Source organism: Geotrypetes seraphini, chromosome 6 (assembly GCF_902459505.1).
Source record: "Geotrypetes seraphini chromosome 6, aGeoSer1.1, whole genome shotgun sequence".
Classification (NCBI taxonomy): Eukaryota; Metazoa; Chordata; class Amphibia; order Gymnophiona; family Dermophiidae; genus Geotrypetes; species Geotrypetes seraphini.
Genome location: NC_047089.1, coordinates 220658441 through 220684098, shown reverse-complemented (window position 1 = coordinate 220684098; position 25658 = coordinate 220658441). Strand labels below are relative to the sequence as shown.

General features: G+C 46.0%; 1 protein-coding gene across 4 annotated transcripts in view; it reads right to left on the bottom strand.

The window, feature by feature from the left end:
• Positions 1-23525, bottom strand: part of SLC39A14 (solute carrier family 39 member 14) — a 53324-nt gene extending 29799 nt beyond the window's left edge. The window contains exon 1 of one of the 4 annotated variants that reach the window (XM_033948161.1): positions 23433-23525. The gene's annotated coding sequence lies outside the window, so the exon portion shown is untranslated. Of the gene's footprint in view, positions 1-6928; positions 6950-22854; positions 23390-23432 lie in introns of those variants that run through there. The other 3 variants (XM_033948163.1, XM_033948160.1, XM_033948162.1) reach the window with 3 other exon arrangements.
• Positions 23526-25658: the final 2133 nt, after the last annotated feature.

The following is a 25658-nucleotide window of genomic DNA, read 5'->3' as shown; positions in this document are numbered from 1 at the left end:
ACTCCAGCTCACTACTGAGCCAGTCCACACTGACAGCAGTCTGTGCCCCAGCGCTCGCAACAGTAACATAACTGCTACGCAAACAAGCACCGCCCGAGGGGCAGGGGCATCCAAGGGCAGCCCTCTCCCCAAGGCAAAAACAGAACCTTGACCACCCTCCGGCCCAGCAGGATCAGATTGTCTGTGAAGGCTTGGCCCAGGATCACCAACCAGTGGGCCCTCAGCATCATCAAGCAGGGATTCCGAATTCGTCTCCACCCCCGCCCCCCCCTCCCGAGTGGGCGGGGCACCCTCCATCTGATGACCCAATTTTCCTGCAGCAAGGAGAGGACCTGCTTCGGCAGAATCAATAGAGGCGGTGACGAACAGAGGAGATCACCAAGGGGTTTCTACTCCAGGAACCCCCGCGTCACCATGGACAAGGACAACGCTCATTCCTGGATCTCTGCAAGCTCAACAGGTGCATACACAAGGTCCAGATGCACTCTCTGGGTACAGTCTTGGCCCTGTTACAGCCTGAGTATTGGCTAGTATCCCATGCACCCAGCCCACAGGAGGCATCGTCGCTTCTATAGCCAAGACAGACGCCTCCAGTACAAGGTCCTGCCCCTTGGACTCTCAACGGCTCCAAGAGCGTTCACAAAGTGCGTGGCAGTGGCACATCCTTGCCTTCAAGGGGTGCGCGTCCTATCTTATCTCGACAGCTGGCAGCCCCGTCAACCACCATAACCCTCCTCCAAGAACTGGGGTTCCTCATCAACTACATGAAATCCCACCTGATACCCACCCAGGGGATATCGTTCATCTGGGCAGTCATCGACACCACGCAGACCAAGGCCGTCCTACGGGACTACCAGATCGACGCCTTGACATCCCTGGCCCAGTGCATCCCTGTCAGCAGCTCATCGTCAGCACGCTCCGATCTTTGTTGTGCAGCACACCAGACTACTCATGAGATCCCTGAAAGGGCACCTCAGACGTCACTGGGACCAGTGTACCCAACCTCTGACCACCCACCTATTGGAGCTCAGGGCCATAGGGAATGCCCTCGAAACCTTCAAACAGGCAGGGCAGTACTCACCCAAACAGAAAACCAGGTGGCCTTGCACTATATCAACAAACAGGGAGGGACAGGGTCAACCTCGCTCTGCAAGGAAGCTTGCCACATGTGGGAGTTCTCCAACTCCATTCAATGCCCCATCCAGGCAACTTACGTCCCGTGGGAGCAGAACGACCTGGCAGAAAGACTCAGCCACCAGCTGGATCCCAATGAGTGGTGTCTCAACCCAGCGGCGATGAAGAAGATCTTCAGCACCTGGGGCACACCGAGCATCGACCTGTTTGCAACCGAACCAAACTCAAAATACTCGACCTTCTGCGCAAAGAGATCAACCCATTGCCGTCTCAGTCCCAACGGCCTGTCTGTGAGTTGGAACCACGAACTCTTATATGCCTACCCACCACACCCTAAGTCCTGCAGAAGATTCTTCAGGACAGAGCAACGGTGATCATGATTGCCCTGTTTGGGCCCCTGCAACCATGGTTCCCGTTCCGGCAAGGGATAGCGGTTCACCCACCTCTCCCCCCTCCCGATCAGTGCAGTTCTCATTACATAACGCGGGAACCTTACCCTCCACCATGACCGGCGTTCCTTAGCCCTGACCGCATGGATGATGAGAGGATGAACCTACCACAAGACGTGGAGCACACTCTTATGGCAGCCAGAAGACCTTCAACCAGAAAACGCTATGGGTTGAAAGGGAGAAGGTTCCGCTACCGGTGCACAGACACGCAGCGAGACCCCCTACAACTGCCCCATACCGGACATCCTGCAGTACATACTGAGCTTATCTCAGGGGGACCTAAACCCACTTACATCAAGGTCCACCTAAGTGCAATCGCGGCATACCACGCTGGCCTAGACAACAAACCAGTGTCGAGGCATCCAGTAATCACAAAATTTCATGAAGGGACTGTCCAATCTGCACCCACCGGTCAGACCACCACCGCCCGGATGGGACCTCAACTTGGTGCCGCATCAGCTCACCTCGACCCCTTCAAACCTTTGGGGGGAGGCAGATCCCGTATTCCTGGTCGGTAAAACCCTGACCATCGTGTCGGCCGACACACTCCCCCATGAGAACAGGGTGGTACCCAGAACCCACCCCCGATTCTTGCCGAAGGTGGCTTCAGCGTGCCTCCCGGCACTCTACATCTCCCCACAGGGAGGCACACTGCCACCTCAGCAACACCTCCTGGACTGTGTGCGGGCCTTGACTATGCAGATTAGACAAGCCTCAATTGTTCGTCTCCTACGACCAAAACAGACCAGGACTTCCGGCCACCAAATGCAGGCGCTCGCGCTGAATTTAAGAGTGCATCCCCTTCACCTATAGAAAAGCGCAGCATCAACCACAGGTGGGAGCCAACGCCCACCAGCGCAGAACCATAGCCACCACAACGGCTCATCTGCACCACACACCAATAGGGGACATCTGCGATGCAGCCACTTGGTCCTCCATGCACACCCTCACCAAGCACTACTGCCTCGACATAGCATTCCACGCTCCAAATGCATTCGGCCGAGCAGTCTTGGAAGTGGCTCTTCCCTCCCGGGAGGGACAGCAACCACTAGCACAGCCTTGACAAACACTGATCAAGTAGGGTGTTATAAATATCGACAAACACTGATCAAGTAGGGTGTTATAGATATTGATTAAGTAGGTCTTCCAGCACTCCTGCCTAGGCTGAATGTGGAATAGGCAAGTATGAATTCTCACATGCAAGTACGAATTGTCACTGTTGACCAGCTACGAATTGTCACTGTTGACCAGTTGGTTTTCTCACTGTTCATTGATTGACATTGACCAGTTTCGCTGTTCTGTGAGTTAAGTAGGTCTTCCAGCACTCCTGTCTAGACTGAATGTGGAATAGGCAAGTATGAATTCTCACATGCAAGTACGAATGGTCATGTTGACCAGTTGGTTTCTGTTCATTGATTGTCATTGACCAGTTCACTGTTCTGTGAGTATTATTGCTCAGTTAACACAGCACTTTATCTAAAACCTTGTTTCCACAACTTCACCTGCTTTGCCTGATTACCCTGCCCGGCTCGGCCTCCACAGCCAGGCGAGGGATGCACAAAGCGCTAAGGCGCAGGTCCAGTCGGTACATCCCTCGGCTAGGGAGTCACCCATATGTGGCTGACTCATCCTGCTTGTCCTAGGAGAAAGTGTAGTTACTTACCTGTAACGTAGGTTCTCCGTGGACAGCAGGATAGTCAGCCACACAACCCACCCACCTCCCCATACGGCCGACCCGGCCACAGCTAGGAACATCCTGGGGATTAGGGGGAAGCAGGGGGAAATGGGTAGGGCTCGGGCATGCCCAGTGGGGCCCGGGCACTGCACGTGCTCAGAGGAAAAAAAAAAATATCTCTGAGCTATTGGAGAGCTTATCCGCAAATTGGGAGCTGTTGGGACAACACCCATATGTGGCTGACTATCCTGCTGTCCACGGAGAACCTACATTACAGGTAAGTGACTACACTTTATTACACAGTCCTCTCAGGTGAAGGCTTGAGTTGGGATTTCTTATGTGTGAATTAGGGGCGGAGCTAAATCTTCTAACTTTTAATGTTTGGGGCCTTAATGTACCAACTAAACATCACTTATTATTTAAGGAAATACATTGCCTGCGAGCGAACATAATTTTCCTTCAGGAAACACATTTGCTGTCTAAGCATGAAGATTTACATTTTAGGTTTTCTTCGATATATCTTGCCTCCAATTTGCAGGGGAAGAAAACTAGGGTGGTGGGAATTTTTTTGGCCAACTCCTTGCCTGTGTCAGTTACACGTATTATACGTGACCTGAAGAGTAGGTATCTACTCTTGACTCTCCAATTGGGTTCGCAGTTCTATACTTTGGTGAATGGCTATGCTCCCAATACAGTGCAGGGAGCATTTTTTGGTGCACTGAGTGATTTGCTTAGCTGCCAAGCAGAGGGCATACTGCTCTGGACAATACCACTGCTCATGTTCAGTTTGCGCAAAGTGAGAGAGCACTTATTCCAGGTTTGTCAGTGGGGCTTGGTTGATCTTTGGAGGCATCTTCATCCTTGGGAACGGGACTACACCTACCATTCCCCTCTCCATGATTTCCACTCCCGGAATGATCTCTTCCTTTCCTTTTCTATTAGTTTCATGCAATGTATCCTTCCCATTTACGCTTATGTAGCATGTTATGTCCGTATTGTGTATGTAAGTCTCTTTCCCACTTTTTATTATTTTTTTAAAGTATTTTTTAATTCTCTGTATAATTGTAAACTGCTTTGCATTTAAAAGCAGTATATCAAGTACAAATAAACTTGAAACTTGACCAGCTCATAGTTCAGCGGCTGCGATCATGCACAATACAGTCTAGCACTCTCTCTGATCATACACTCATGTTGGTGACTTTACAGGGCTTGCTCCCACAGATTGCTCGGCCCCCCTGGTGCTTTCCCGAGATGTTACTCTTGGAGTCTGGTCATGTGGAGGCGAAAGCTGTAGGGGAATATTTGGAGTTTAATGATATAGACCTTTTCCTGCTGTGGGAAGGCCTTAAGGTACTACTTTGAGGGAAAATTATACCCCTTCAGGCCCATCTACATAAAACTAAGGTTCATAAAGAACAGTTATTGCGTATATGCTTGCAGGATCTAGAACTTCAATTAGAGGGTACGCAGGGATCAGAGATCGATTGATCTCAACTGGTGGGGTTGTGCAATGAACTCAAGGAGCTGGAGCTCCTTCACATAGGAGAGGATTTACAAAGAACTCACCAGGAATATTTTGAATTTAATAATAAAAGCCAGCCATTTATTGGCCAATAAACTTAAGAAGCAGAGAACACGGAATGTTATAGCTTGCATCATAACTCCAGATGGATGGGAATGCTTGACTCCGTCTGCCACAGGGCAGGCTTTAAGGCTTATTAAGCAGACTTATATCAATCACAGAATCCTGAGCTTGATGACTATTTATTTGGTATTCCTATGGAGTCTTTCTCTGAGGGGAAAATATTGCACCTGTCTTGGCCCATCACAACCCAAGAAATATTGACCACGATACAGGCATTACCCTTAAACACAGCCCCTGGATTTGATGGATATGTGAATCGATTTTATAAGACCTTCCAGCTCTTGCTTGCACCACTGTTGATGAGAGTCTTTGCTATTCTGGATCGGGAGGCACCCCTGCCACGTACCTGGAGATTGGCCACAGTTATAGTAATACATAAGCCTGGGAAAGATCCTACCAATTATGGTTCCTACTGACTGATCTCATTGCTAAATACCACTTATAACATTTTCATGAATATTTTAGCCACCAGATTGCAACTGGTCTTATCTAAATTGATACATAGTGATCAGGCCAGTTTTATTTGTAACAGACAAATGTTTGGTAATATAAAGGCAGTCTACACTTGGTCTGGCATGCTAGGCGTGAAGGTAGTCCAACTTTGCTCTTGTCCTTAGATGCGGACAAAGCCTTAGAAAGGGTGAGCTGGCCTTTTTTATTTCGGGTATTACAAAAAATGTGATTTAAGGGACGCTTCCTGGACTGGGTCAGCGCTTTGTATACATCACCTTTGGCCAGTTTGAAACTGAATGTTTTTTATCTGACCCCACTGAATTGTAGCAGGGGATGCGGCAGGGGTGTGCCCTCTCTCTATAGAATCAACAAATGACAAAAGGCAAAGATCAGAAATATGTGAGTAACAATACCTTTTCCTAAGATCTCCATGGAAGAAACAGGGGGTTTGAATGTGCCTATAATATCAGGATACCACTGAAGCTTTTAAACTACATACAACCCCAGGGACAGATGGTTTTACTGCAGGTTTTGATAAGGTGCGAGTTTCATATCCCAGAGTCACTGGAAGCCTACTTTATGGAAATATTAAAGGGGGGGTCATTTCCTGAGAGGGCCACAAAGCTTTAATTACTGTTGTATCAAAGTCAGATAAGAATCCTATACTCCTGACTCGGGCCAACTTAGTTGCTCAACTTAGATGCAAAGCTGTTCACAAGTATATACCATAATTCATAGTAGACGAGCAGATGGGATTTGTTAGGGGGGCAGCAAGTGGTAGTGACTGTTTAGAAATTTCCTGGATTCAGTACAGCATAGAGAAGCACTGCACACCTTCTGAGATCCAGCTCTAGTGATAAGCTTTGATACTGAAAAAGCATTCAAGTGGAATGGCCATTCTTTTTTGAGGAACTACTAAAATACAGACTTGGAGGCTCTCTTATTCAAGTGGTGTGCACTTTGTGTTATAATTTGAAGGCATAAGTCACAGCCAAATGGGAAATTTCCAACACTTTTGTGTTAGAAAGAAGCACAAGGCATGGTTGACCTCTGACCCCTCTTCTTCTAGAGCTGTTACTGTTTTAAAGTCTTTGGAGTGTTCCAGACTGCTCTCAGTTCTACACTTATTCAATGAAGTTTCCCCTAAGCAGACCACAGCCCCGAGTGTTGAAACCATCTACAGGCACTCCTCATCCCAAGCTGAATGCATCCATAATGAGTCTTTTGAACTTGAGGAATTTGGAAGGGAATCCCTTTGGCCAGATTGCAGTGAACCATCCACCAGGTCAGAGACTCTTTGAGAGGAGAAGAGACAGATATTACATCCTGCAGGTTCCCTGTAGCCTTCAACCATTGGGAAGACAAGATTCACTAAGCCAGCCTCAAATGGAGGCATGCCATGGGCGTTACAGTTGTCTCAGCATCTGCCAAGCTGATACCTACTGACTGCAGGGCTCCTATGAACTCCAATCACTGTGACAGACTGAAAGAAACATTATGTATCATATCCCTTAATGTTCGTTTCTTTAATCACAACAGATGAATCTAGACAAATGGGTTAAGTCTACCTACCAGCAGGCAGAGATAGAGCTCAAAGTTGAGCTCAGCCATACGGTATATACAATGGTCTGCTCACTGGTACTTCAGTATTCCTCTTGACAAAGCAGTAAGATCAATCACACAGACCCACTGGCCCAGAACTCCTGCTTCACAGCCAATGAGCACACCATGAGGCCACCCCGAGGCTGTATGGAACAAAGGGAAAAAAGAATGCAACCTTGACTTAATCTATTTGTCTGGACTCATCTGTAGCTGATGACAAGGAAACGGGATTTAGGATAATTTATAATGAACCCTAGTAGCTCCAGCACCTCAATAGTCATTTGTATTTATTATTTTGCTCCTTCCTCCAATATGCTCTTGACTACTCAATCATCTAGGTAATGAAACACATGTGCCCCAGTCTCCTTAGAGATGTTGCAATGACTGCTAAATACTTTGTGAAAACTGACACCAGACAAATGACAATACTGTATATGATATTAGTCATGGAGTTTTACTTCTCAGAATCTTAGATACTTCCTTTGACTTAGATGTACAGGTATCTCTGACTGTGAGTGTATGCATTCTTCAAGTCGAAAAGGCACAGCCAATCTCCTTTTTGAATCATGGAAATGAGGATGCCAAAGGAAATCATCCTGAATGTTTGTCTGGCTAGATATTTGCTCAGATCCTCAGGTCAAGGATAGGACAAAATCTCCCCCTCCCCCATTTTTTTGTGATCTAGTAGTTGAAATAAAATCCCTACCCTTGTTCCTCTAGTGGAATAGTTCAAGAGCATTGGCCTGTAAGAGGGTAGAAAGTTCCTGTAAACAATAGCTGATGCTGAGAGCTTAACTTTGATGCTCTTGGTGGGCAATTTGGGAGGAGTTTTTCCAATTGTGCACTGTAATCCAGCTGTACTATTTTCAGGTTATAAGGGTATGAAAAGGCCCATCTTGAATGGAAAAATTTCAGCCTCCCTCCTTCCTGCAGGCCATTTGGGATGGTTACAAAGATTGAAGCTATTGTCTCTTGATGCCAGTCAAAAGCTCATTACTTATTTTGACTAGGCTACTGACTGGGATATTTGGGTCCTCCAATGTCAAGGGCAAAAGTGAGGTCCCTGAGCTGTCTGGGAGGAGTGAAAGTAGTAGATCTCCATTGCTATCCACTAAAAACCTTCTTGATGAGGAGGCTGAACTAGGAGTGGGCCTGAAGAGAGACTTCATGCGAGATTAGCAGCCTCCTGTACATTCTCATCAAAAAGATCATCTCCACAACTTCCGTTAGCTTCTCCTGCACTGCTGGCTCGAGGTCCGAGGCCCCCAGTCAGGCGAGTCACTGGATTCAATCCTCATTGCAGAGGCCCTGGACACCATTGACAATATGATAGGTGCCCTAACCATGAATTTTCCATACTGCTATTCTTTGGATACTAGCTGATGGAGTTCATTGACCTCCTCCCAAGAAAGTATGTCTGTGAATTCTGCTACATTGCACACAATATCCTACAAGTTCATGCTCGTTAAAAGCTAATAAAAAGCTATGTAGGAGGTAAACAAAGCATCCTGAAACACCTTCTTCCCAAAAGACTAGCCCTTTAAAGAGTGAATCTCACCAGCCTGGAATGGTGAGGAAGCTGTAGATACTTGAATCACATGAATTCTACATATAGAGTCAATCTATGTTTTTCCTTTCTTTTGATTGAGACTTAAATTATATGACCAAGCAAAGTATACTTGTAGAGAAAAAACAATATCCAGTTCTAGCAAGAAAATATATAAATAATTTCACAAGGAAACAATCATACTGAAAATTGTTGCAAGTCCGCTATAATGGGGAGACAAGAGATGAACGATAAAGGAAAAGGAATAAGAAACAATGAAACCTATCAAAGAAAAATTGCCTAGATCTGGACATCAATAATATGATTGGGAGCAAAATAGCTTTCCTATTTCTGAGGGTCCATCACTGCAGTCATGGAGTAACTGTCTTGTTACTCAAAAAAAAAAAAAGTTAATTGTGAGGGATTGAAAAAAATATATATTTTAGACTGATATCTAACCAAACAAAACGAAACCTCAAAAAGAATACTCCACCCAGAGTCAACACCCAGGGTTTCATCAGAAGAAATTGCTTACAGCCTCTGGAACATCTGGAAAAACCTGTATTTTTAAAGAAAGAAAGGTTATAGAATGATATCTAGAATACAATTTTAATATCCAGTCTCTTCCTCAACTTCACCTTAATTCTTCCTCTTTCCTTTCTCTCCCCCACATGTGCAGCATTTTTCCTCCCCTCTCACACATCCCCTTGTGCCCTCCCTCTGCAGCATCTTTCTTTCCCTCCCATCCCTTTGCGCAGCAGAACCCTTACCCAACTTCTATCCTTCCCTCCCTCACATCCCTTGTGCAGCAGAAACCTTGAGCACCCGCACCCACCGCGCAGCCGAATCCCCGCTGACCCTCCATCCTTCCCTCCCATCCAAACCCTGCCGACCGCGAGCCCTACATACTTCCCTCCAGAGCAGCATCGGGCTAGCAGCACTCTGAACAGGCTACTTTGCGGCCTTCTCTCATCGGGGAATTCCCTCTGCCGCATCACTGATGATGTCATCAGTAACATGGCATACAGAAGGCTCCGACAAGAGAAGGCTGTGAAGCAGCCTGTTTAGAGTGCTGCCGGCCCAATACTGCCCTGGAGGGAGGTATGTAGGGCTCGCGGTCGGCGGAGTTTGGATGGTCGGTGGGCTGAATTAAAAAACTAAATGGGCCGAATATGGCCCGCGAGCTGTAGTTTGCCCAGGTCTGTTATAGCTTGTTGAAATCCAACAAGCAGCAGCTGGCCCCAACAGCAGCAGCTCCTAGAAAACTCGGAGGAGAAGAATCTCTGATGTTATAAGAATATAAGTACATAAAATTGCCATACTGAGACAGAACGAAGGTCCATAATGTCCAGTAGCCTGTTTCCAACAGTGACCAATCCAGGTCACAGGGACCTTGCACGATCCCTAGGAGTAAAACAGATTTTATGCTGCTTATCCTAGGAATAAGCACTGGATTTCTCCCAGCCATCTCAATAATGGCATATGGACTTCTCTTTTATCCAAACCTTTTTTTTTTTAAACCCTGCTATGCTAACTGATTTCACCACATTCTCTTGCAACAAATTCCAGACTTTAATTGCACGTTGAGTAAAGAAATATTTTCTCTGGTTTGTTTTAAATCTACTACTTAGTAGCTTCATCATATGCCCCCTAGTCATAGTATTTTTGGAAACAGTAAACATGCGATTCACATCTACCCTTTCCACTCCACTCAGTATTTTATAGACCTCCATCATGTTACCTCTGAGCCATCTCTTCTCCAAGCTGAAGAGCCCTAGCCGCTTTCGCCTCTCTTCATAGGGAGGTCATCCCATCCCTATTATCATTTTTGTTGTCTTTCTCTATACCATTTCTAATTCCGCTATATCTTTTTTGAGATATGGCGACAAGAATTGCACACAGTATTCGAGGTGCGGCCCTACCATAGAGTGATACATAAGCATTATAACATTTTCATCTTTGTTTTCCATTTCTTTCCTGATAATTCCTAACATTCTATTTGCTTTCTTAACCACCACTGCACACTGATGGCGATCTGTATGGGGCAGGAGCGTAGGAAGATTGCTCCTGCCACGAAAGCCCTCTAGACCACAGTTCTTCAACCGCTGGTCCGCGGACCAGTGCCGATCCGCAGAAAATTCCTGCCGGTCCGCGCAGGGCCAGCGAGATGAACGATGTTAAATTTCCTGCCCCGGTGGTGTTCGCGGAAATCTTCTGTTCCTCCCAGCCTCGGGCGTTCAAGACAGGCTGCCGACGTCGGGCATTCCCTCTGTGAGTCTCGCCTATGTGGAAACAGGAAGTTGAAACAAAATAGGCGGGACTCAGAGAGGGAATGCCCAACGTCGGCAGCCTGTCTTGATTGCTGCCCCTGCCGAGTCGCCTAAGAGGGCCCCGGGGAAGGTGCAGGTAGAAGGGAGATGGTCAGCATGCGTGGGGGAGGGGGTCAGCGTGTGGATTGGGGCCTTCAGCAGCATCTGTGCTGAGTCTGCCCACGTGCAGGATGCGGCGGGTAGGGGCCTCCGGCTCGTCTTGGGCGGCAGGGCCTGCGGTGCAAAGCTGCTTTTTGCCGGCTTGGGGGGGGGGGGGGGCGCGAATGTGCAGGGCACAGCAGGAGTAAGATCATGGGGAGCCTTCAACAGTGGCCGTCTCCTCTCCTAGCAGCTCTGTACTTACCAGGGCAGTGATTCACTTCGGCAACTTCCCCTTTCCTCAGAGGCGGCAACGGACGCAAGGCTGCCTAAGGAAATCACTGCTGCAGGCAAGTATTGAGAGCTGCTGGAAGGAGAGGAGGCCACTGTTGGAGGCTGGGAAGCTGCTGGATAAAGGGAGAGCTGCTACTGCACCTGGAGGGAGGTAGAAGGAGAGATGCTGCTGGGAGGGGAAGAGGGAAAGGGATGGGAAGAGAGCTACTGTTGGATAAGGGGGAGGAGGGAAGGGAGAAGGAAAAAAGGAAGGAAACAGCTGGCAGGGAGATTAGAGGAGGGAAAGGGGAGAGACAGGAATGAGAAAGTAGAGAGAGATTGATGCTGGAAAGGTGGTCAGCAGAGAAATGAGAGAGGGATAAAGATGCTAGATCTGGTGTAGGAGAGATAAAAATGAAGAAAGCAGTGAAGCTGGAATGAATGATGTAAAAAGGAGAGAGGAGGCACAGGCTGGATGGAAAGGGGAGAGGGGCATAGAAAGAAGTCAGATACATATGGAAGGGGGAGAGGCCAGACAGTGGATGGAATGGGCAGATGCTGGAAGGAAAAGAGTGGAAAGAAGATGAAAGCAGAGACCACAAAAGGTAGAAAAAAATCATATTATTTCTATTTTGTCATTACAATATATCAGATTTGAAATATATATCCTGCTAGAGACATAACTGGGGACTGCAAAGCCTAACACTATTCCTGTCATGTGTGACTGCAGTATTCTGTTAGCATGATATTTCTGTGTAGCATTCTGTAATAATTTGGCTTGTTCAGTTTTCTTGATAGTAGAGGGGATATATGTGAAGGGGAGGGAGACAGGGGTTTTGTTGGTCCTTGCTCTGAATATTTATATTTATAAAATGACAATTGTACAGAATATTGTTTCTTTTTATACTTTAATAAAATACGTTCAATATAAAATCATAACTGAGGCTTGTGCAGATGAAATCAGATGATTTGTGGAGACCGAGCTTGCGGAGACGGGGCAGAAAGGTGTTTTTTAAATTTCGGTCTTAGTAGTTTGCCGGTCCACAAAATAATTATTTTATTTCTGCTGGTCCACGGGTGTAAAAAGGTTGAAGAACACTACTCTAGACCACCAGGTAAGGCCGGGAAGGCGGCAGGGAGGTGGGGGTGGGTCAGAGCCGGATAATCATGCGGTCCGGCTCTGCCCGTATCCCCCGCGAATGACGAGGGAGAAGTGTACTCCAAATACGCGGACAACAATGGAAGCAGAGGGAATCCAGAAGATGAGCTTCCCAGTGTACTGCACGGATTGCCATATGTATGATTACCTCCCCTCTGGGAGGCAGTCGTACGTATGCAGGCTGTGTCAGGAACTGAGAAGCTTGAAGAAGGTGGTTAGTCGACTGAAATACAGGATTCAAGAACTGGAGGAACTTTACATCATGGAAGACGCATTTAGGAAAGAAGACCAACTCAGGACAGCTGAAGACCCAGAGACAGAGAGAGAGAGGCACATTGAGGAACAAGTCAAGGAGCTCAAGTTCATTGAAGAGGCCTACAGGAGGGTGGAAGAACAAGAACATCGTAGGAAGGACAAAGATACACCCGCATGGAATAGAGGACAAGAGCAGTCGGACTCCAAGGAAGAAGAAGCCCATAGAAGAACTCCGCAGGAAGGGGAGAAAGTAGAAAGAGCTCCAAGCACACAGACCTGCGACTGAAGCGAAAATTGAAGAAGGGAAAGTCTGCGATCCTAGTGGGAGACTCAATCCTAAGGAATGTAGACAGCCACATAGCAGGTGGGAGAGAGAATCGACTAGTGACCTGTCTCCCAGGAGCGAGAACAAAGGACATCGTGGACAAAATTGGAGAGATCCTGGAAGGAGCAGAGACGGCAGAGATTGCAGTAATGATCCACATCGGGACAAATGATGTCAGCAGGAGAGACTACAGAAGAAGTGCACTGATAGAACAGTTCAAGATCCTGGGAAGGAAGTTGAAGATGAGGACCAGGAAGATAGCCTTCTCAGAGATCCTACCAGTACCGAGGGCTGATGTGAAGAGGCAGATGGAATTACAATCAATAAATGCATGGATGAGGAGATGGTGTGAAGAAGAGGGATTCCACTTCGTGAGGAACTGGACGTTTTGGGGTAAGAGCAAGCTCTTCAGGAGAGATGGACTGCACCTGAGCGAGGTGGGAACTAGACTTCTAGCAAATAACGTCAGGAGAGGAATAGAACAGACTATAAACTAAGTAGAAGGGGAAAGCCGACAGTCGACCAAGTGTCGACGATTTGGAAGAAGAAATCCTGCGAAGATACTAAGGGGGAAAAATGCTGGGAAGAGACAATGGGGCAAAACACAGAAGTTGACTAACCCAGAAGAGGATAAAAGGATTGCAGCAAAGAAGAAGAAAATAAAATTTGAAGCACAGAGAGAGGAAGTGAAGACAAAAAAATACCGGGACCTAAATTGCAAGGAGTCTAAGGAACAAAATGGAGGAATTAGAAGTCATGGCCAAAACTGAGAACATAGACATCACTGGGGTCTCCGAAACATGGTGGAATGAAGAAAACAAATGGGATACAGCACTGCCGGGGTACAAACTATCGCCAGGACAGGTCAGGTCAAAAAGGAGGAGGAATAGCCCTATACATAAAAGAAAGCATACACTCGACCAGAGTGGATACAGCAACGACCAACAATTTGGAATCGCTATGGGTTAAAATACCGGGAAGGAAAGGGCCCGAGATAAAGACGGGACTGTACTATCGTCCACCTGGGCAAACAGAAGCTATTGATGTAGAAATGAAAGCCGAGATGAAGCGAGAATGCAAAAGCGGCAGCATGATTATTATGGGAGACTTCAACTATCCCGGGATAGACTGGAGTCTTGGAAGGTCAAAATGCGCCAGAGAGATCGGATTCCTAGAAACCATACATATTCATTGGGGATCTGACTCAAGGGCTTCAAGGCAAGGTAACCTTATTCGCTGATGACGCCAAACTATGCAATATAGTAAACGGCTATAATCTACAGGATGCTATGGAGCAAGACCTGCGTACTTTAGAAAGTTGGTCCTCGATCTGGCAGCTGGGCTTCAACGCCAAGAAATGTAAGGTCATGCATCTCGGTAACGGAAATCCTTGCAGAACTTACACCTTGAATGGAGAAACTTTAACCAGGACTATGGCAGAACGAGACTTAGGAGTAATCATCAGTGCTGACTTGAAAGCAGCCACTCAAGTGGAGAAGGCTTCATCTAAAGCACGACAGATGATAGGTTGTATTAAGAGAAGCTTCGTCAACAGGAAGCCTGAAGTCATGATGCCATTGTACAGAGCCATGGTGAGACCTCATCTGGAATACTGTGTGCAATTTTGGAGGCCACATTACCGTAAAGATGTGCTCAGAATTGAATCGGTTCAGTGGATGGCCACCAGGATGGTCTCGGGGCTAATGGGTCTTCCGTACGAAGAAAGACTGAGCAAATTGCAACTCTACACTCTCGAAGAGCGTAGGGAGAGGGGAGACATGATTGAGACATTTAAGTACATCACGGGACGGGTCGAGGTAGAAGATGATATTTTTCTTCTGAAGGGACCCTCGACCACAAGAGGTCATCCGCTCAAACTCAGGGGAGGGAAGTTTCGTGGAGACGCCAGGAAATACTTCTTCACGGAAAGAGTGATTGAGCATTGGAACAAGCTTCCAGTGCAGGTGATTGAGGCACGCAGCATCTCAGACTTCAAGAAAAAATGGGATACCTATGTGGGATCCCTACGAGGGTCATGCCAAGGGATAGGGTCACTAGGGTATAGACTTGAAAGAGCGGGTCAGTAGAGTGGAAGTATAATTACAATCATACTCAAGGGGGTCATTAGACTTAATAGGGAGGGTCAATAGGGTGGGCAGACTCGATGGGCTGTAGCCCTTATCTGCCGTCATCTTTCTATGTTTCTATGTTTCTATGATTGCTTCATGGATCAACTTGTTAGAGAACCGACGAGAGGGAATGCCACTCTGGATCTAATCCTAAATGGGCTAAGAGGACCTGCGAAGGAAGTGGAAGTAGTGGGACCGTTGGGAAACAGCGATCACAATATGATCAAGTTCAAAGTTGAAGTAGGAATACCGAAGGGAAAGAGAACCATAGCGACAACTTAACTTCAAGAAAGGAAACTACAAAGCGATGAGAGTAATGGTAAGGAAGAAACTTAGGAACACCTCAAAGAAATGGCAGACTGTAGAGCAAGCCTGGTCTTTATTCAAGGACACAGTGATCGATGCGCAAAATCGACATATACCAAGATTTAGAAAAGGGTGCAAAAAAAAAAAAAAAAAAAAAATCGAACAAAAGACCCAGCGTGGATAACCAAAGAAGTGAAGAAAGCAATAGGTGATAAGAACTCATTCAAGAAATGGAAAATGGGCAAAACTGAGGAGGACTGGAAAGAGCACAGGAAGTATCAAAAAGAATGTCACTGTGTGGTTAGAAAAACCAAAAGAGAATATGAAGAAAGGCTAGCCAAGGAAGCATGAAATTTCAAACCGTTCTTCAGATATGTTAAAGGGAAGCAGCCGGCTAGGGAGGAGGTGGGACCGCTGGATGACGGAGACAGGAAGGGAGTGGTGAAGGAGGAGAAAGAAGTGGCGGAAAGACTAAACATTTTCTTTTCGTTTGTATTTACAAAAGAGGAAACATCGAACATACTGGAACCTGAGCAAATCTTCAAAAGAGCCCAAACAGATAAACTAACATTCATGGGAGTAAGCCTTGAAGACATACGCAGGCAGTTAGAAAAATTAAAAACTGACAAATCGCCAGGCCCAGACAGAATCCACCCAAGGGTTCTGAAAGAACTAAAGGAGGAAATAGCAGAACTACTACAGCAAGTTTGCAATCTATCCCTGAAAACAGGCGTGATCCCGGAGGATTGGAAGATAGCCAATGTTACGCCCATCTTTAAAAAGGGATCGAGAGGTGACCCGGGGAACTACAGACCGGTGAGTCTGACCTCGGTTCCGTGGAAAATGGCGGAAGTGCTGATAAAAACAGCATCAATAAGCATTTAGAAAGAAAAACTTCTAACCACAAGCCAACATGGCTTCTGCAAGGGGAGATCGTGCCTACGAACTTATTGCACTTCTTCCAAAGAATTAACAGACGGACGGACAAAGGGAACCCCACAGACATCGTATATTTAGATTTCCAGAAAGCCTTTAACGAGGTACCCCATGAATGCCTACTTTGGAAACTGAAGAACCATGGGGTGGAAGGAGACGTACACAGATGGATCAGAAATTGGTTGGCGGGGAGGAAGCAGAGGATAGGAGTGAAAGGCCACTAGTCGGACTGGAGGAGGGTCACGAGTGGTGTTCCACAGGGGTCGGTACTCGGACTGCTGCTATTTAATATATTTATAAATGATATAGAAACAGGGACGAAGTGCGAAATAATAAAATTTGCAGACGACACCAAACTATTTAGTGCTGCTCAGACTAAGGAGGACTGTGAAGAATTACAAAGGGACCTGAACAAGCTAGGGGAATGGGAGACGAGATGGCAGATGAAGTTCAATGTAGAAAAATGTTAAATATTGCACATGGGAAGCAGAAAACCGATGTTATTGACTGAGAGTACCGAAGTACGGGACTTGGGGGTAAATAGTGGACAAGACAATGACGCCGTCGGCACAGTGCGCAGCGGCTGCTAAGAGAGCGAATAGAATGCTGTATATAATCAAGAAGGGTATTACAACCAGAGCAAAAGAAGTTATCCTGCCACTGTATCGGGCGATGGTACGTCCGCATCTGGAGAACTGCATCCAATACTGGTCGCCATATCTTAAGAAGGATATGGCGATACTCCAGAGGGTTCAGAGGAGAGTGACACGTTTGATAAAGAGTATGGAAAACCTTTCATACACTGAGAGACTGGAGAAACTGGGGCTCTTTTCCCTGGAGAAGAGGAGACTTAAGAGGGGATATGATAGAGACTTACAAGGGGATATGATAGAAACTTACAAGATCATGAAGGGCATAGAGAAAGTGGAAAGGGACAGATTCTTCAAACTTTCGAAAACTACAAGAATGAGAAGGCATTCGGAAAAGCTGAAAGGGGACAATTCAAAACCAATGCTAGGAAGTTTTTCTTCACCCAGCGGGTGGTGGACACCTGGAATGAGCTTCCAGAGGGCGTGATAGGACAGAGTATGGTATTAGGGTTTAAGAAGGAATTGGATAATTTTATGAAAGAAAAGGGGATAGAGGGGTATAGATAGAGGACTACTACGCAGGTCCTGGACCTGTTGGGCCGCCGTGCGAGCAGATTGCTGGGCACGATGAACCTCTGGTCTGACCCAGCAGAGGCACTTCAACTTCAGCAGGCGGTAGTTTTTTGGCCAGCACGGGGGTTAGCGCGTGATTAAAAGTCGCGTGCGCTAACCCCGCTAGCGTGGCTTGATAAAAGGAGTCCTTTGTATCATTAGCAAATTTAATTATCTCACTAGTTATTCCCATCTCTAGATCATTGATAAATATGTTAAAAAGCAGCTGTCCCAGCAAAGACCCCTGGGAAACCCCCACTATTTACCCTTCTCCATTGAGAATATTGACCAGTTAATCCTATTCTGTTTGCCATCTTTCAACCAGTTCTTAATCCATAATAGGACATTACCTCCTATCCCATGACTTTCTAAATTCCTCAGAAGTTTTTCATGAGATACTTTGTTAAATGCCTTTTGAAAATCCAAATACACAATATCAACCGGCTCACCTTTATCCGCATGTTCATTCACCACTTCAAAGAAATGTAGCAGATTGATGTGGAAAAGATTTCCCTTGACTAAATCCATGTTAGCTTTCTCTTATTAATCCATGCTCATGTATATGTTCTGTTATTCTGTGCTTTATAATAGTCTATACCATTTTGCCTGGCACCAATGACAGACTCGCCGGTCTGTAATTTCCCAGATCACCTCTGGAACCCTTTTTAAAAATTGGTGTCATGTTGGCCACCCTCCAGTCTTCCAGTACTATGCTGGATTTTAAAGATAAATTACAAACTACATAGTAACATACATAGTAGATGATGGCAGATAAAGACCCGAATGGTCCATCCAGTCTGCCCAACCTGATTCAATTTAAATTTTTTAATTTTTTCTTCTTAGCTATTTCTGGGCAAGAATCCAAAGCTTTACCCGGTACTGTGTTTGGGTTCCAACTGCCGAAATCTCTGTTAAGACTTACTCCAGCCCATCTATACCCTCCCAGCCATTGAGAATAGTTCTGCAATAATACTAAGAATAGTTCTGCAAGCTTATTTTTAAATTCTAGCAGCACCTTGGGATGTATACCATCTGGTCCAGGTGATTTGCTACTGTTTAATTTCTGAAATTGATCCTTTATATCTTCCACTGTTACAGATATCTGTTTGCATTTCTCTGGTTCATCAGCATTGAATACATTTCCACGTTGGGACCCAAAACTTTCCATAAAGCTAAGTAATAGCATTATAAGTCACCTATTTCAAGTGATGTTTGCTTTCATGAAACATACAAACAAAGAATGGCATCATTTTTTAAGTAGTTTTAAAAGACTGTGATATATTCTTTAAATTTCCCTGGCTTGGAGCGTGATCATTATTGAAAAAGCTGCAATGACTGGAAGGTAAACTCTGTACCCATACTGGGGAGGTATATACCTTCCTGAAGAGTTTCACGTCTCTGAGCAACTTCCAAATTTTTGATCAATCTCCATAGACAGGTTTTAAGTGAGGTCAGTTTACTTTTTGATACAAGCACTTTCTGACTTCCTTCTGTTTTCAATCAGAAGTTTCCCTGCAATTTCTTATTGAATACATTTCTGGCACAAGTATCTCCCCACACCTTCCTCGGTGAAAACTGAAGCAAAGAATTCATTTAATCTCTCCTTTATGGCCTTATCTTCCCTGAGATCCCCTCTTAACCCTCGTCATCTAGCAATCCAACTGATTCTTTTCCCAGTTTCTTGCTTTTACGAGGGTAAATAAAAAAGTAAAGGAAAAATACAATTAACGGCTTTAATAGAAGCATCTGTGAGCAATTGAACATAATCACTTTTCCACATAAACCTCATGCAAGATGACACATTTGTTGTATTATTCAACTAGCTTCTGCATTCCTGCAGAGAAGTTTTTCGGCTGCTCCCGAAGCCAGGTGAGCACTGTTTCCTTTACTTCATCATGCTTTGTCTTTTGCTCTCCTGGTTACAGCAATGCACCCATGTCTCGTCGCCAGTGACAATTCTCTCCAGAATATTCAGATCTTCTTCATACCATCTCAGGAACTGGGTTGCAACCTCCACATGCTGTTGCTTGTGCAGATCAGTAAGCTGTTTAGGAAACCATCGTGCATAGTTTTTCCTGTATCCCAAGTCATCATGCATTATGGCAAATGAAAATCCATAGCCGATATCCAAATTAGCAGACAACTGAAACACTATTATCCTTAGGTCTTCTCTGATCAAGGCATCTGCCCTGTCAATGTGCTCTTGTGTGTGCAATGTTGATAGGTGACTGGAACGACCTTAGTCAGTTACACCTGTTCTTCTCACTTTAAACTATTTCACCCACTCATAAACCTTTCATTGATTCATGGTGCTATGTCCATACTGAGTCAATATCCGACGGTGAATTTGCACAGGTTTCATTCCCTCTGCCCAAAGAAAGTACACTACTGCATGTTCTTTGATGGTGCAATCTTGCAATGGAGCATCAAGACAGTAGGCTCCACCCCAGCACTATCTAAAATCTTATCTAGGTGGCGCATGAGGTCCACCACCTTTGCTCCAGGCAGGCAATTGACCAAGCGATCCTCATGTCTACCAGCCGCCCAGCTATCTACATGTTTAATGATCGAATCTCCCACTGTGACTGCCATCCTACCACTTCCCTCCTGGGCAAAAGCTTCCGGAGACATATTTGTGTGCGAGGATATTGCATCCCCTGGTGGGCAGGTCCTGGCTACAAGATTGCTTCTTACTTCACAAGGGTGAAGCTCTCCTTTAAGACTTCTCTCCTCCAAGGCAGCACAAAGGCTGACAGACTGGAGGTAGATCGTCTCTATAACAACATCTCTGTAGGTGTTCTCTATATACCTGTCTCCTTCAGCTCCCTCAAGTCTCCGAGTGCTAAGAGCTCTTTGCAAAGAGCACACACATAAGTCCTCTCATCAACTGTAAGATAAACACGTGACACTCAGTGCAACACACTGAATAGACCCCCATCTCACTGCTGTCTGCATCTTAAATATTGCCTATTTCCTACTGGCCATACCTCTCCCTATGCACCCTAGCATCCTTCTAGCTTTCACCGTCACCTTTTCAACCACCTTAAGATCATCACATACTATCTCTCCCAAGTCCCGCTCCTCTTTCGTACACAAAAGTTCTTCCCCACTAAACTGTATCGTTCCCTTGTGTTTTTACATGATCTTACATTTCTTAGCATTAAATCTTAACTGAAAAATTTCAGACCATTCGTCAAGCTTTGCTAGGTCCTTCCTCATGTTATTCACATAATCAGGGATGTCTAACCTATTGCAGATTTTGGTAACATTCACAGAGAGGCAAATCTTACCCAAGAGCCCTTCAACAATATTGCATAAAAAAATATTAAAAAGAACCAAACCTTGAGGCACGCCACTGTTAACATCCCTTTCCTCAGAGAGATCTCTATTGACCACTATCCTCTACTGCCTTCCAGTCAACCAGCTCCTGACCCAGTCTGTCCTGGACCTGGAGATATGTTACAAACAGCTTGAGAACTAGAGGTTATACTGCATGAGTATATGCGACAAGAATACTGAAGAAAATAAAATAGTTCTCTCAAAATTATTTTAAAGGAACAGAATAAGAAGAAAAGTGAATGAACAGACTGGAAGAAGTGAGTTGAGGATTCCTGTGCCACCACAGGAATAAAAGACATGGCATGCTGTGTCAGATCACTAGGCCTTCAAACCCAGGACGCCGTCTCAAAAAGATGGCCTATCCAGGTCACTTGGACCTAGCTAGCAGTTCTTAATGGGGGAGATCCTTTCTCTATTGTTCATTCCCAGAAATAAGGTATAATTGCTTTGTGTACCTGGTTAATAATTATTAATGGACTTGGAGCACCGAATAAGATATATTTCCAGCAAACTATATACTGTATGACTATATTTCTGGTTAGTCAACTGAGAAGAGTCAGCTTTTGGGTGTGTGATGTGTGCAGCAACATGGCAGTACTCCCTTGTGCATGATGCCCCATGTGGAAATGGCAGAACCCATGATATCAGGACCTATTATATTTCTTGAGAGAAAATTGGAGAAGAGAGTAGGACTGGGCAAAGGAACTGAGCAGTGCACACCCCCAGCAATAAACTAACTCCTTGATTGTGCCCAAGGAGAGAAAATTCCATTGGGTTTAGCATCCCCAACAATTTTGAAAAGTGTCTCCTACAGGACTGGGCAGAGAATAGTGGAGAGAGAAGGTGGCACTGGATAGGAGAGAGAAAAGGGGGGTAGTGTGCTAGAGCCATCACCACTGAAATTTGGAGAAGGGAATGCCAAATTCCATTTCAACACAGGGCACCACTTAGAACCAGCCTTACCAACCCCCCACTCTAGATGTCTTCACTTTGCTGCACTAGTCCACAGGAAATCATGAACCCCCAAAAGCATACCAACTGCAGGTTAACAGCATTAATAGCAAAAGTCAAACTTCCTGCCTGTCTTGGAAAATCACTCAGTTCAAGATAAGAACTGTGGAACAAGGAGTACAAGTCCTGATAAGCTTCTGCAATAACTGCAAAATATAACACTATTAATAGAGACCAGCTTGGCACACTCAGATGCAAGGGAGGAAGCAGAAGGCCCAGATTCCAAGGACACCTCGATAGAGGAGGAGGAAAAATCTCCAAGAATGTAGGCAGTGACACCCAACAGCTTCCACTGGAACATCTATCAAACAGTCTCTGACCTATTCACATTCCAACCCTTCCTCCTGATAATTCAACAAATACCTCCTTTCCTAGAAGACCCCACCATCTTCCATCCATCTCTCAATCAAATCTATCACCCCAGAGGCCAGGGACTGATGCCTTCTCTTTCTGAACCCCCAACTCGCAGCTCAAGTGCTTGCACTCTCTTTCTTTCTCATCTAACCCACCCTATCACACTGTCTCCTCCAGAGGAAGATATGCTCATATTCTTTCTGTCTGACACCCCCCCCCCCAAGTGCTTTCACTCTCTTTCTCATTTAACCCACCCTATCACACTGTCTCCTCCAGAGAAAGATATGCTCATACTCTTTCTGTCTGACACCCCTCCCCATCACCCCGGCTCAAGTGTTTTCACTCTTTTTCTTTCTTTCTCATCTTACCCACCCCATCCCACTGTCTGTCTCCTCCAGAGGATGATATGCTCATACTCTTTCTGCTGACCACCTCACCCTGGAATGATGTACTTGCACTCTTTTGTCTCTGTTCCTACCTACCAGGAGCTGATGCTCTCTCTTTCTTTGTCGTCGTCCCCCCCCCTCTCCCCATATGAGCAGATGCTCTCTTGGAGACAAGGGGGTTGATGCCTTCTTGACGCACCCATTCCCACAAGAGGCCGTTCCTGCCCCCACCCCAAAGGGCCACCCGGGAGTTGTTTTCTTTCTCACCCTTCTCTGGAAAAGTGATGCTCCTGCTCTCTCCATCCAAAGGACGCTTCTCGCTCTACGCCTCCGGCGAAAACGCGAGCTGGACGGCGCCTGATAACCAGGTGGTCCTCAGCTTTGTCCGGCGTTCGCTCCGTCTTTCGGCCGCTCTCTGCTCTCTATCGTGGCGTAAACGTGGAGCTCGGCCCTATGCTTTGCACCCCGTGACGTCAGCGCAATGGCCACGCCTAAGCCGAGCCTCTCAGTGAGCGGAGCACTGTTTGGGGGCGGGGCTATGGTACAGTCACCTCTGGTCCAGCTGTCGCTGGTACCGTGTGTCTCGTTTGCAGAGCCCGGCACGGCACGGCACGGCACGGCACGTGACCGCACGCACACGGCGCCGCTGAAATAGCGACAGATCACTTTTTTTTTACAGCTTGAGGGCACTGACCGAAGGCGTGAGCAAAGGCTACAACGAAATGCTCAAATAAACGGGACTGGAGCGGCTCATACGGTAGTAGATCCTTCGGGGTGAGGGAGGTTCCTGACCATGAATGGAGAACTAAGTAAAAGGCGGATCCTACGGATCGCCTCACTCTCACCTTGTAGCCGAGCTCTGGTTGGTTTTCACTGCAGCTGGACTGCCACGAACCCCCGCGTCGCCATTCTGCGATGGATCCCTCCCCCACAGCAACAGAACGTTGCGTCAGAGGGGGCGGGACTGGGCAGAGCACGTCACAGAGTTTAGCGCTCATTGCAGCGACTCGTGCCTTCTCCAGCAGTAGAGAATGACACGGTGACAAAATTCATCACCGTCCCCGTCCCCGCGGATAACCGCAGGAAACCATCTTCATGTCATTCTTTAAGGAGAGAGGAAAGAATCAGAGTATGAATGGCCCTAACAACTGACCCACAAGCTTTGCTTTGAAGAATGCTGGTGTACAAGGACTGAGGTTGACATAGACACTAGAAAATGACATGGGATATTTCCCGCGGTTATCCGCAGGGACGGGAACGATGATGAATTTTGTCACCGTCATTCTCTAGCAGCTCTGCTACACTATCCGAAATATACGTACTGTGCCTATAGAGCTCCATACTGATAGCAATTGTGCTATATTTAAGAAATCATTGAGAACTTAGGTTTGGTCTTTAATGTTAGAGGACAGATCTCTGTGTTGATACAAAGATAATTTATTCCTTGTTTAATATTTTTGCTTCTGGTTTATTGCTTCCATAGTGGCATACCTAGGGTATGTGACACCCAGGGCAAATCATTTTTAACAACGCCCCCCCCCCCCGCCCCATATAAAAAAGAGATCGGAGGAGCACCACCTAGGAACTGCACCCAGGGTAGGCGGGCCACCCCCTCCTCCCCCCTCTTGGCCTGAGGAAGGGGATTTTGGTCTCCAAAAGTTAGTTTAAAAAATGTATTAAAATTAGTCCAATAAAAAGATTACCTTATTTCCATTTTCTATTTATAAACATTTATCAATACATCTACAATACTATTTTATTCTAAAGCAAAAAAATAAAATCTTATTTCTACCTTTTGTTGTTTCTACTTTAACCATCTTCACTGTCTTCTTTCCATTCAGCATCTGTCATCTCTCTCCCTTCCATGTAGCATCTGCCCTCTCTCAATGCCCCTTCCATCTGGTATCCGCTCTCTTCCCCTTCCATATGACATCTTCCCTCTGTGTCCCTTCCATAAACTGTCTACTCTGTACCCCTTCTCTCCTTTGTATATGATACATTCAGCTTCACCCCCTCTCTATTTTTCTCATTCTGTCTTCACCTCCTCCCCTATGCTCTGGAATCTCTCTTTTCCTTTCCTTCCTTCCTACCCCACCTCATCCCACAGTCTGGCATCTCTGTCTCCCTCCCTCCCTCCCTCCCCATGTCCTGGCATCTCTTCCTCCCCCTCCATGGTCTGGCATCTCATTTCCTTCCTCCCTTCCTTCCCCATGGTCTGGCATCTTTCTTTCCACCTCCCTTTCCCCAATTGGGTGCAGCATTTCTCGCACCATCCTCTTTCTTTCTCACCACCCATGCGGTAGCGCAATTTGCCTTCTTCGGTGGACTGCTCCTCCTCAGTATGCCACTGTGCTTCCATACTGGAATGGATGTTTTTCATCACTAGATATTATTGCTTTTAGATGTACAGTATATTTTCTGTAGCAACTTCTGGATATACTGTATTGTAAATCACCATGATTTTTTAATGACTTTAGGTATATTAAAAAATGCAAATAAATACGTGGTTGAGCAATGTTCTTTCCTTTCGGGTCATTTATTGTTCATTCTTATTTTTAGACTATCCCTAATTAATATTCATCAGGCTTAACATGCATACACTTGTACTGAGAACTCTGTTAATTTGCATTTGGTTGCCTGAAAATAAGACTTAGGGCTCCTTTTACAAAGCCACGTTAGCAGTTTAACACGCGTAATAGCGTGCGCTAATTTGCCGGCCGTGCTAGCTGCTACCATCTCCTCTTGAGCAGGCGGTAGTTTTTCAGCTAGCACGGGGGTTAGTGTGCATGCGATAAAGCCGCTAACGCGGCTTCGTAAAAGAAGTCCTTAGAGCTCCTTTTACAAAGGTGCAATAGTGATTCCCACATGGCAAGTGCTATGCAACCCATTCCATTCCATGGTATGACCTCACACAGGAAAATTAAGGCAGATAAAGATTATAAGGCCAATCTAGTCTGCCTATCCATGCAATCTACTATCCCTTCCTCGCCCTTAGATATCTAATGTACTTATTCCAAGCTTTCTTTAATTCAGATACATTTTTCATCTCCACCACCTGCACCAGGAGGCCA